Raw genomic sequence first — 12,235 nt, 5'->3', positions numbered from 1 at the left:
CCTTTCCACGTTATCTGGTAGGAGCGGCTTGCCAGGTAGGATGCAATCCAAGAGTGGGAGACGCCCAGCCCCGAGAGGGTGAGAGGAGGAGCTTATGGTTCATGGTGTTGAAGAGAGCAGATAAATCTAGGAGGATGAGGAGAAAGAAGAGACAGTCAGCTTTGGCAGTGCGGAGAGCCTCCATGATACAGAGAAGACCAGTCTCGGTTGAGTTGAAGCCAAGCTGGTTAGTGTTAAGAAGATCGTTCTGAGAGAGATAATGAGAAAGTTGATCCGAGGCAGCACGCTCCAGTGTTTTGGAACGAAAACAAAGAAGGGATACAGGTCTATATTTTTTGATGTCAGATGAATCGAGTGTTGGTTTCTTGAGGATGGGAGAAACTCGGGCCATTTTGAAGTCTGGTGGGACGCAGCCAGTGGTCAGGGACGAGTTGATGAGGGATGGAAGAAGGTCTACAGAGATGTTCTGGAGAAGGGAAGAGGGTATTGGGTCGAGCGGGCAGGTTGTCGGCGGCCTGACCTCACTAGTTGCAGGATGTCATCTGGAGAGAGAGAGGAGAAAAAGGTCAAGGCGTAGGGTAGTTCTGTGTGAGTGAGACCAGTGGAATCAAAAGGCTGAATGGATGTTGTCAACCATTTTTTCAAAGTTAGAGATTAGAAGCAGAAACTTGACATTTACAGTGGTAGAAAGTGGAATTAGCAGTGGATGAGAGAAGGTAGAGAGGAGGGAGTGAAAGGATGATAAGTCCTCCAGAAGTTAAGTTTTCCTCCATTTTTTGCTCAGCTGCCCACCGCTCTTTTCTGTAAGCTCGCAATGAGTCACACAGCCACGGAGCAGGAGGGGAGGGCCGAGCCGGCCGGGAGGTAAGGGGACAGTCATGTGAGTCATATGATGCGGAAAAAGGAGGAGAGTAGGTTGGAAGAGGTAGAATCAGGAGACAGGAGGGAGAAGGATTTAGCAGAAGGGAAAGATGATAGGATAGAAGAGGAGAGAGTGAAGATTGTGACAGCTCATGGCCATCTGGGTAGGGGCTGAGTGGTTAGGGTTGGAGGAAAGGGTGACAGAAAAGGGAACAAATTAGTGATCAGAGACCTAGAGGGGGGTTGCAATGAGATTAGTAGGCGAGCAGCCTCTAGTAAAGATGAGGTCAAGCGTATTGCCTGCCTTGTTGGAGGGGATTGGGAAAGGGTGAGGTCAAAATAGGCAAGGAGGGGAAAGAGAGAGATGGAAAGAAGTGAATCGAAGGCAGATATCGGGAGGTTGAAGTCGACGAGTACAAAGAGTGGTGAGCCATTGTTAGGAGATTTGCTTATCAGGGTGTCAAGCTCATTGAGGAACTCTCTAAGGGCACCTGGTGGGCGATATATGACAATAATGTTAAGCTTGAGTGGACTAGTGACAGTGACGGCATGGAATGCAAATGAGGAGATGGAAAGGTGAGAGAGTGAGGGAGAGAAAATCTCCACTTAGGACAAATGAGTAGACCTGTGCCGCCACCGTGACTACTAGATGCTTTTGGACTATGAGAGAAAAAGTAGTCAGATGAAGAAAGAGCAGCTGGAGTAGCAATGTTGTCTGGGGTGATCCATGTCTCCGTCAGGGCCAAAAAGTCAAGGGACTGAAGGGCAGCATAGGCTGAGATGAACTCGACATTCTTGACCGCAGATCGGCAGTTCCAAATGATGCCAGAGACCCAGATTTCCAGAAGGATTGTACGCGCAGGGTACACTCACTTGGAATGGTTGCAGCTAAGGGGTGGGAAGCGACTGTAAAGCCTACAGGGAGAGGTGGGAACAGGTGTAGAAAACACACACACAGTTGAAAAAGCTACAAAAGAGCAAAATGAGAGTATCTGTACACTGTAGGTAAGATACTCAAGTCAGATAGTAGGGAGACAGAAGAACCAGGGGTGACTGAAGAACTAACACTAATTGCTAATTGCCTAGCAGAGGTGGAAAGCACACCTCCCTGTACTAATTGCTGATTGCCTAGGAGAGGTTAAACCACCACACCCCCTCCACTACAATCACTGATAACCAAAATAAGTCACAAATTGCCCTGTCCCTTGTTCCTGGTTGATCTATCAACAACTATTTGCAAATTTTGAGCAGTCAGCAGTTCACACACCAAGTAGGCCACTGTAGATAGCACTAGATAGCAAAAAGACAGCACTAGACCACAACAGATAAAGACAAAAAAAGTATACTTATCACTCCTTGATATATCCAGAGTTCTCTTACTGCTGTTGGCCCATGCAAACACATTGAATAACATATTCACTACATGGAACACCAGAAGAAAACAAATCTGAAGGAAGTTTGTTCTGACGTGTCTGTCCTATATCTGAGAGATATAAGCAACATCAGTAAACATTAGTTGATTTTTTTTACATTTGCTAAACCCCTTATTTTTGTCACTAAACAGTCTCCATATATACCAGTCTTGTGAGGCCTGTGAACGTCATAAAGAAAAACAACCAACATGTACCTGTTTGTGAGAGTCTCACCTTTACACAGAGTGATCACTGTTCGGACGTTACAGAAGTTGGCAGATTGGCTGTACCGACTTCAGACAAGTCCCAAGATTCTTGTGGGGGTCATAGTGGATCGTAAACGGAGAACATCATCGTGTTCGTGAGAGTCTCATCTTTCCACAGAGGGGTCATAATAGTAGGCCAAACCGTTCGGATGCTACAGACAGTTTTGTGAGAAGAAAGAATTTCGGAATGTCTCATGGTCTGACAAACACTGTTCTAGTCTGTCACCTTTCACCACAGATGAGGACGTGCGACATACTTTAGGTGGATGGGATGGATTGAGACTCATTCAATGCAAAAAACCAGATATCTCTAGCTTAAATTGACAGATTTTTATTGGAATGTTTTTATTATGAAAATTTATGGAATTGCACATTCACATGTAAAAATTATCACATGTAAAAGTGAGATTTGGTATCATGTGAATCTGCAAATTACATTTTCAAGTGATAGATTTTCACATATGAACTTGCAATTCCACATTGTAGACGTTTGACAGCAAATGTGAATTTCAAATTTTTCACTTTACCATGCAATCCCACATGTGGCCAAATTTTTTCACACGTAAAACCACAAATTTCACATTGAAACTGCAATTCACATGAAAAAACATGTTATTCTCCTCACATGTGAATATGGTTTAACATGGGAAATTTAAACTCAACATGTGAAAGCAGCTATTTCACCTGTCTGTTTGGGTGGGAGAGGTCGTCAATTTGAACATGACTTAATGACAAAAGAGGGACAGATGTGAATTCTCTTTGACTATTGATGATTGCCCTCATTTCAAAACGGCAATATCATGTTTCCTAACCTTGGAGGATAGATTCACTGCCCATCACCCTGTATGTCATTCTGCCCTCAGATCTTTGTCAGTTACCTTACAAACACAACTCAATTCCGTTTGGAAATATGCCAACACACACAACAATCTGAACAATGATGAGTTTGTATGGTCACAAGCTGTTCAATGACATTACATTTTACCCCTACCCCCTCACTTTATAGGGGTCTGCTCATATGAGTAATTACAGCTTTTTCTATACCATAGGGAACCCCACTTATTCTGAAATATCTCTATGCATAGAACAGATATGAATTCCAGGCATGGTGTTAAATTAACCATTGTGATTCAAAGCATTCGTTTTAGTAGATAAGAGCTGCTGAACCTATTTCTGGAAGCAATTCTCCCTTAATGACAGTCATCTTCAAATCCATCACATCAAACTACTCTCAAAGAAATGTAACGCCCCCAGCCTTATATGTAAGGGGTAAATGCCGACGTTCTGTACATTACCTTGGAAATAATGAACAACGCAGCGGGACTTTGTGGAGTTAATTTTTCCAAGATAATATACAGAATGGAGGCGTTTATCCCAGTTGCCAAAGAAACAACATGAAAGCACTCATTCACCAGTAGTAGAAAAAAAAGTTGATATTTTCATTTTTATTAGTGAATTCATACTTTTATCTTTTGGTTGCAAGAGACAAAACCCAGTCTTTTGTTCTATTAGCTCGATATTTATGGACGTCACCCAGTCGTTCGTTCTTTATGTTCCGTTGCCATGCTCAGTGGTAACGTTCTAATCCCTTGCTTTCTGCTAGCTAACCAACTGGCTACGGCTACACAGTCGCAAACTCTGCAGCCAGAATAACAGCAAAGTTTATTATTTTCGTTGATATTTTAATTTATATGAGCGAATTCCTACTTTCTAATCTTTTACTAGTCAGCTAGCTACGGCTAACACAGTATCAACCTCTGCAGCCAGAATAACAGCAAAGCAGCTGTTTTCTAATGACATTAATTTGGATAACTCCATACAATGAGCTGATAATGCCCTATTTTGCCTGGCATAGCTAGAAATGTTTGCCTTCTTGTCAGGACACACGACACTGTTCGTTACGAGGAGATTTCATTGCATATCAAGCAATAATTTAGAATCTAGCTAAATAGTTTGTTGCAAGCAAACCTGCCAATATGACAACCACATTTAAAAATGACAGTTGCTGAAAACAGCTGGTCAAACCAGAAACATGTGGGGGGATTTGACATCATAGCGCCACGTTCGTCATGACTGCCACAGAGGAGGTGTGGGATTTTAGATTTCAGGCCCTGTCTGTCTATCAGGGTGGTCTCACCTCCAGGGAACTCATTAGTGGCTGGGTCAACTCCCCAAATATCTGACTCCACTGACCATAACACAAATAGCCTTGATTAATTAAGCATTAGCACAGGCATTATCCATCAGCCAAGGAACCAGCACACCACATGGGGGGGAGGAGGCTGATACAGAGGGACCACCATAAACGTCCTACAACATTGCAGTAACATCGTATCCAATATTCCTCAGACCTCTTGTCTTGTTCTGCTCTAACTGTGGACGTCTCATCTCTACTGAGGTAATTAATGAGGACCCAGCTGGCTGATAGCAGAACATCAGAATTTTCACCGGGAACAAATTACCTCACCAGAGTGCTACTGCCCCCTCACACATCATCTCCTTAGAAACAGGACACATGCAGAGGAGCGTTAAATCATGCTAACATGGATGCTCAGTCCTAAGGTAAAATGAATGTAAATTTGACTTTTTGAGTTAATACCAAAACAGCATAATAAATCATTGTAATTTTCTTCTTGTCAAACTACTACAATATACAGGTAACTTCCCAAATAATGGAAACACTTGAGTAATAATTTAAACACTTGAAGTACTTCTACACAGTGTTGGTTCCTGAGTAATTAAGCAATTAACCTTAGAATAACATATGAAAATGCTGTGAAGGCCATTATTTTGGCTACCATGGCTGTGCCCCCATAAGATGACAATGCTCCCATCCACAGGACACGAGTGGTCACTGAATGGTTTCATGAGCATGAAAACGGTGTAAACCATATGCCATGGCCGTCTCAGTCCCTAGATCTCGACCCAATTGAACACTTTTGGGAGATTCTGGAGCGGTGCCTGAGACAGCGTTTTCCACCACCATCAACAAAACACAAAATGATGAAATTTCTTGTGAAGAATAGTGTCGCTTCCCTCCAAAGAGATCCAGATATGAGTTGGCCATGCGATGAAGTAGCCCCCCACTTGCGAACTTCAAAACCACCGTCTACTCTCGGCCCGAGAGGGAATTTCCTCTTGGACTAATGGGGTTTGTGATGATGCATTTTATCCCCAGAGGAGTTTTCATAACTGCCAGAGAAATTGGAATGTTTATTGAGTTGGCAAAAGTGTGTACTTTGTATACATGTTCAGATGCATTATATTCCCAGCTATTATATGCCTCTAGAATGCAGTTTAGAGTAAAATAGAAATAGATACAACTGCTCAAACTCTTGGCATGTATTTAAATGCACAATAATATTGAATTAAACCATGTGAATAACACCAATTGAAGCGTGCATGCGTGAAAGTCACAAAATATTAAATGTATTACTTGTTGAAATAAACCCATTACTCCTTTCTTATGTCCTCTCACACTCCAAATAATGACCACAAAGAGGACAAATCCCAACTGAACATTATTCCCGATAAACAAATCACTGGCAAATATAACCCAAATGCAATCGTAGCTGACATAAATTTACTGGGGGAGTGTATTTAATGACAAGGTCTGCTGTGTTGGCATGAATGTATCTACACCTCACTGTCCTTGTCTGCAGGGTCTATGTGACAGCGTTGGGCCTGTAATTAACGGCCAATGATGTACCTGAACACTGCGTTTTTCTCATTATTGAGTTCCCAAGCTATCATTTCTAAATTACTGTCCCACCAACCAGTGAGGCTCCTGGCACCTGTGAAATTATAAATGGGTTGCAAGGCAGGCGGTGCTTGCACAGATGATGTGCTGGAGCAGAAAGATGTAGCTGCATGGAAATTAGCAATTTATCAAATCTGTATTGAACATAATGATAGGGGAGTCTCATACCCATGACAATAGCAGAAAGGGTAATGAAGTTCCATCTGTCTGCCTCCCAGGACCTGGTAGAATAATTTAGAGACATGCCCATCACATGGAACAGATGAGGTTAAACAGGAATGCATTTAGCAGATAGAACCTGGCTGTTTCCTAGCTGATGAACCTGATGGGTGTGAATGGTAAGAACAGAGCCATGCCCCCTGCTGTGCCTCACCTGCTGAGCTGCTCATAGGGCAACATAGCCTCCTGATGGGGTCTCCAGTGGGGAGGTGGGGGGAAGGAGGGGGTCGTATTCATTAGATCACCTCTATGGAGCATCAATGGCAGGCCTGCAATGGGAAAGTTCAGAAGCTTCATAGGGTGAAAAGGCTGCAGGGTGCTGGTTGAGGTGGAGGCTTTAGGGGTTATTTTCTCCTGAATACTCAGCCTGTCTTATCTCAGCAGGTGAGGCCTTTCGAACATGTGTCTCACTGTATGGGTTTGATTCCACGGGGGAGGAGACGAGATGCTCCCAAACCATCATCATGTTGTGAGGGGAGAGGTTATGTAAATGAGAATACAAAACAGACAATCAACAGGTAACAATCGCATTAGGAGATAAAGGCCCCTCATCACTCCTCCTCATCCTATTGCCCCACTCTGGGTGGGAGTGTAAGGTGACGATAAACAATCTAGTCAGCCTGACATTTAACATAGGCGTGGATGTGTTTAAAAGGGAATTCACAAACACAGCAGTTGAGGTCTCTCATCTTGCCACTGGTGTGGACCGATGCACGCGACACAGACAGTCCTTGTTCACTCAGGGGCCATCCTATTGTATCACGCAAAGGGCTTTCCCCCTGGGCACGGGGGAAAGGCTAGGGTGTTTGGCCTTGCAATGCACCTGAGTTTCCTGCCAAAGAAGTGCTGATAACCATTGGAGCTAAAGAGATGATGGTTAGCATACAAACATCTGCTCATTTCGCAGCTGTATCAAACCTGCCCCTTGCTGGATCATAAAAGTTGTTAAGGGTTAAGAGTGCAGGGCATGGCACCCCTCATTTTAGAGTGAGCATGAATTCCGTAGGTTATCTAAGCATATGTCTTGACCTGTTCAATTGTAATTTGAATCATGCACATTTGTATTATTATTATTATATATATTATTATTTTAGTACAACTGCCACACTGGTACATAGTATCTTAACCCAATAATTAAAGCCATTTTAGTGAATTGTGTGTCTATTTATTGTCATTTGAGTTTTGAAACGAAACGATCTAAATGTCTTTCATCTTTACATGCATAGCTTTGTGTAGTATGGATATCACAGACTGTGAAATGGAATACTATGCATTTCGAACTTCATGCAATTGCTAGGTGAGTAGTATTACAGAGAAATAACAAAACATTTTTGTTATGTTTATTCATCAAGAAGGAATCAATGGGTTACATGGCTTGATCAAATTAATTTACAAACATACAGTGCCTTCATAGAGTATTCATACCCCTTGACTTATTCCACAATTTGTTGTCTTACAGCCTGCATTCAAAATTGATTAAATTTTAAAAAATGTCTCACCCATCTACACACGATACCCCCATAATGGCAAAGTGAAAATATGTTTTTATACATTTTTGCAAATGTATTGAAAATTAAACACAGAAATATCTAATTTACATAAGTATTCATGCCCCTTAGTCAATACCTTGTAGAAGCACATTCGGCTGTAAACACAGCTGTGAGTCTTTCTGGGTTAGTCTCTAAGAACTTTCCACATCTGTATTGTGCAACATTTGACCTTAATTCTTCAAACGTTCTGTCAAATTGGTTGTTGATCATTGCTAGACAACCATTTTCAGGTGTTGCATTATATATTTTCAATTAGATTTAAGTCAAAACTCAGGAACATTCATTATCTTCTTGATAACCAACTCCAGTGTAGATTTGACTTGTGTTTTTTGTGTTTTAGGTTATTGTCACGCTGAAAGGTGAATTCATATCCCAGTGTCTGGTGGAAAGGTTTTCCTCTAGGATTTTGCCTGTGCTTAGCTCCTTTCACTATTTTTTATCCTGAAAAACTTCCCAGTTCTTAACGATTACAAAAATACCGATAACATGATGCAGCCACCGCTATGCTTGAAAATATGGAGAGTGGTACTCAGTAAAGTGTTGTATTGGATTTGCCCCAAACATAACACTTTGTATTCACAATAAAACATTTTGCCATATTATTTTAGTGCCTTGTTGCAAACAGGATGCATGTTTTGGAATATTTTTATTCTGTACAGGCTTCCTTCGTTTCACTCTGTCAATTAGGTTAGTATTGTGGACTAACTACTGTACAATGTTGTTGGTGCATCCTTGGGTAATCTCCCATCACAGCCTTTTAAAGTCACAGTTGGCATCATGGTGAAATCCCTGAGCGGTTTCCTTCCCATCTGACAACTGAGTTAGGAAGGATGTTTATCTTTTTGGGGTATTGACATACCATCTGAAGTGTAATTGATAACTTCACCATTCTCTAAGGGATATTCAATGTCTGTTTATTTTTACCCCATCTACCAGTTGGTGCCCCTTCTTTGTTACTGGTACCCCGCACATACAATTGTTGCAAAGTACTTAAGTAAAAATACTTTTTTAACGGTTGTCGTCTTCCTCTTCTGAGGAGGAGTAGGAAATATCGGACCAATATGCAGCGTGGCAAGTGTTTGTCATATTTATTAAACTGAACACAGAAAACACACGAACAAGCAAATAAAGGAAAACCGAAATTGTCCCGTATGGGGAAAACACTGAAATGGAAAATAACCACCAACAAACAAGAGTGGGAAAACAGGCTACCAAAGTATGGTTCTCAATCAGAGACAACGATTGACAGCTGCCTCTGATTGGGAACCATACCAGGCTAAACACAAGAACAAAACATAGAATGTCCACCCCAACTCACGCCCTGACCAACCTAAAATAGAGACATACAAAAGGAACTAAGGTCAGGACGTGACAACTTTAAAATACTACTTAAGTGTTTTTATGGGTATACGTACTTAGCAGGACAGAAGACTCGCAGACTTATCAAGAGAACATCCTTGGTCATCCCTGCTACCTCTGATTTAGCGGACTCACGAAACACAAATGCTATGTTTGTAAATGATGTCTGAGTGTTGGAGTGTGAACCTGGTTATCCGTAAATAAATTGGAGATACAAGATTATTTTGCCGTCTGGTTTGCTAATATAAGGAATTTTCAATTATTCATACTTTTACTTTTGATACTACATTTACTTTTAGGCTTTTACTCAAGTAATGTTTTACTGGATTGTCACGCACGGCTGTCGAAAGAAGTGGACCAAAGTGCATCGTTGTGAGCGTTCATTTTCCTTTTATTTAAAATGTTGCCAACAAAACAACAAACAAAGAACCAACTGTGATGCTTACAGGGCTATAGTGCCACTAACAAAAGTCAACTATCCACACTGAAATTAGGGAAAAAGGGCTACCTAAGTATGATTCCCAATCAGAGACAACGATAGACAGCTGTCCCTGATTGAGAACCATACCCAGCCAAAACATAGAAATAAAGAAACATAGAAAACAAAACATAGAATGCCCACGCCACATCACACTCTGACCTAACCAAATAGAGAAATAAAACGGCTCTCTAAGGTCAGGGCGTGACATGGATTACATTCACTTTTACTTGAGTCATTTTCTGTTAAGGTATCTTTACATTTACCACCGCTGTGTGTTACAGATATGAGGTAGTCATTAAAAAAATATGTTAAACACTTTTGTTGCACACAGAGTGAGTCCATGCAACTTATTATGTGACTTAAGCACATTTTTAGACTTGTTATAACAAATTGGGTTTAATCATTTTTTATTATTGTGTAATTATTATATTTTTCATAATTTCACTTTGACATTATGGGGTAGTCTATGCAGGTCAATGACCAAAAAAATCGACATTTAATCAATTTTAAATTCAGGCTGTAACACAACAAAATATGGGAAAAGTCAAGGGGTGTGACTACTTTCTGAAAGCACTGCCCCTCCTGCCCATCAGTGGCAGCTAAAACCAAATCAAATGCTGGGAGTGTCACTCTACACTCTCTCTCTTCCTCCATTGATGATACTGCACTCTCTAAAGTAGCTAGCATCCTGCCTAGGCATCTCCTTGCTCTATAAACCTTGGAAGGGACCACTTACTAGGGAGAATAGAAAGGGGGGTACATTTTGCCTTGTTCAGACAGTGTGCCCCCGCTGCAAAAATATCACTGACAGATCTTTAAAAAAATTATTATGATAAATTATTAATTGAACATCTGTAAAATTCAAAAACTGGATTATATATATATATATATAATATATAACATAAAGCTGTGGCATCATGCCCATAGGCGGCACAAAGGCACGTGCCCCCTCAGATTTGTCAATTTTTTTATACTTTATTTTGTACTTTACTTTAACCTTGTAGAGCACCTTCTACGGTCTGAGGGCTACCCATTGATATTTTCACAAATTAAAATTGAATTACTAAAGTTAAGGATCATCATTTAATCAATAACATTGTTATTTTGTAAACTCTAAAGCCTAGATTAAATCCGTTCAGTGTTAACATGTGATAACAGACAACTGCATAGCATATACTTTATTTTATTGGGGCGGTGTCTGAGGTGTAACTGTGTTGGAGTTGTCAAATCCACAAGTGGCTCCCAGCATTATACAGTGCATTCAGAAAGTATTCAGAGCCCTTTACTTTTTCCACATTTTGTTACGTTAAAGCCTTATTCTAAAAAAGATCAAATAAAACATTTTCCTCATTCATCTACACACAATACCCCACAATGACAAAGAAAATGTAGCTAATTTATTAAATGTAAAAAACTGAAGAATCTCATTTACGTACAGACCCTTTGCTGTGAGAAATTGAGCTCAGGTGCATCATGTTTCCATTGATCATCCTTGAGATGTTTCTACAACTTGATTGGATTCCATCTGTGGTAAATTCAATTGATTGGAAATGAGTTGGAAAGGCACACACCTGTCTATATAAGGTCCCACAGTTGACAATGCATGTCAGAGCACAAACCAAGCTATGAGGTCGAAGGAATTGTCTGTAGACCTCCAAGACAGGAGTGTGTTGAAGCACAGATCTGGCAAATGGTCCCAAAAAACGTTAATTCAAAAATGGAAGAAGCTTGGAACCACCAAGCCTCTTCATCGAGCTGGCCACGTGGACAAACCTGTGCAATCGGTGGAGAAGGGCCTTGGTCAGGGAGGTGACCAAAAACCTGATGCTCACTCTGACAAAGCTCCAGTGTATCTCTGTGGAGATGGGAAAACCTTCCAGAAGGACAACCACCTCTGCAGCACTCCATCAATCAGTCCTTTATGGTACAGTGGCCAGACCAGAAGCCACTCCTTAGTGAAAGGCACATGACAGCTCGCTTGGAGTTTGCCAAAAGGCACGTAATGGTCTCTCAGACCATGAGAAACAAGATTCTCTGGTCTGATGAAACCAAGATTGAACTCTTTAGCCTGACTGCCAAGTGTCACATCTGGAGGAAACTTGGCACCATCATGCAGTGGGATGCTCCCCAAATAAAGGTGTACCAAGCATGTAGCGTCATACTCAAGAGGAGTTGAAGCTGTAATCACTGCCAAAGGTTCCTCAACAAGGTACTGAGTAAAGGGTCTGAATACTTATGTAAATGTGATAGACAAATTACATACTTATCTGCTTTGTTTGATATTAATAGTAAACAATCATATTTTTAACTAAGAGTAAGACTGGCCT

Source organism: Oncorhynchus mykiss, chromosome Y (assembly GCF_013265735.2).
Source record: "Oncorhynchus mykiss isolate Arlee chromosome Y, USDA_OmykA_1.1, whole genome shotgun sequence".
Classification (NCBI taxonomy): Eukaryota; Metazoa; Chordata; class Actinopteri; order Salmoniformes; family Salmonidae; genus Oncorhynchus; species Oncorhynchus mykiss.
This window is presented reverse-complemented; position numbering follows the sequence as displayed.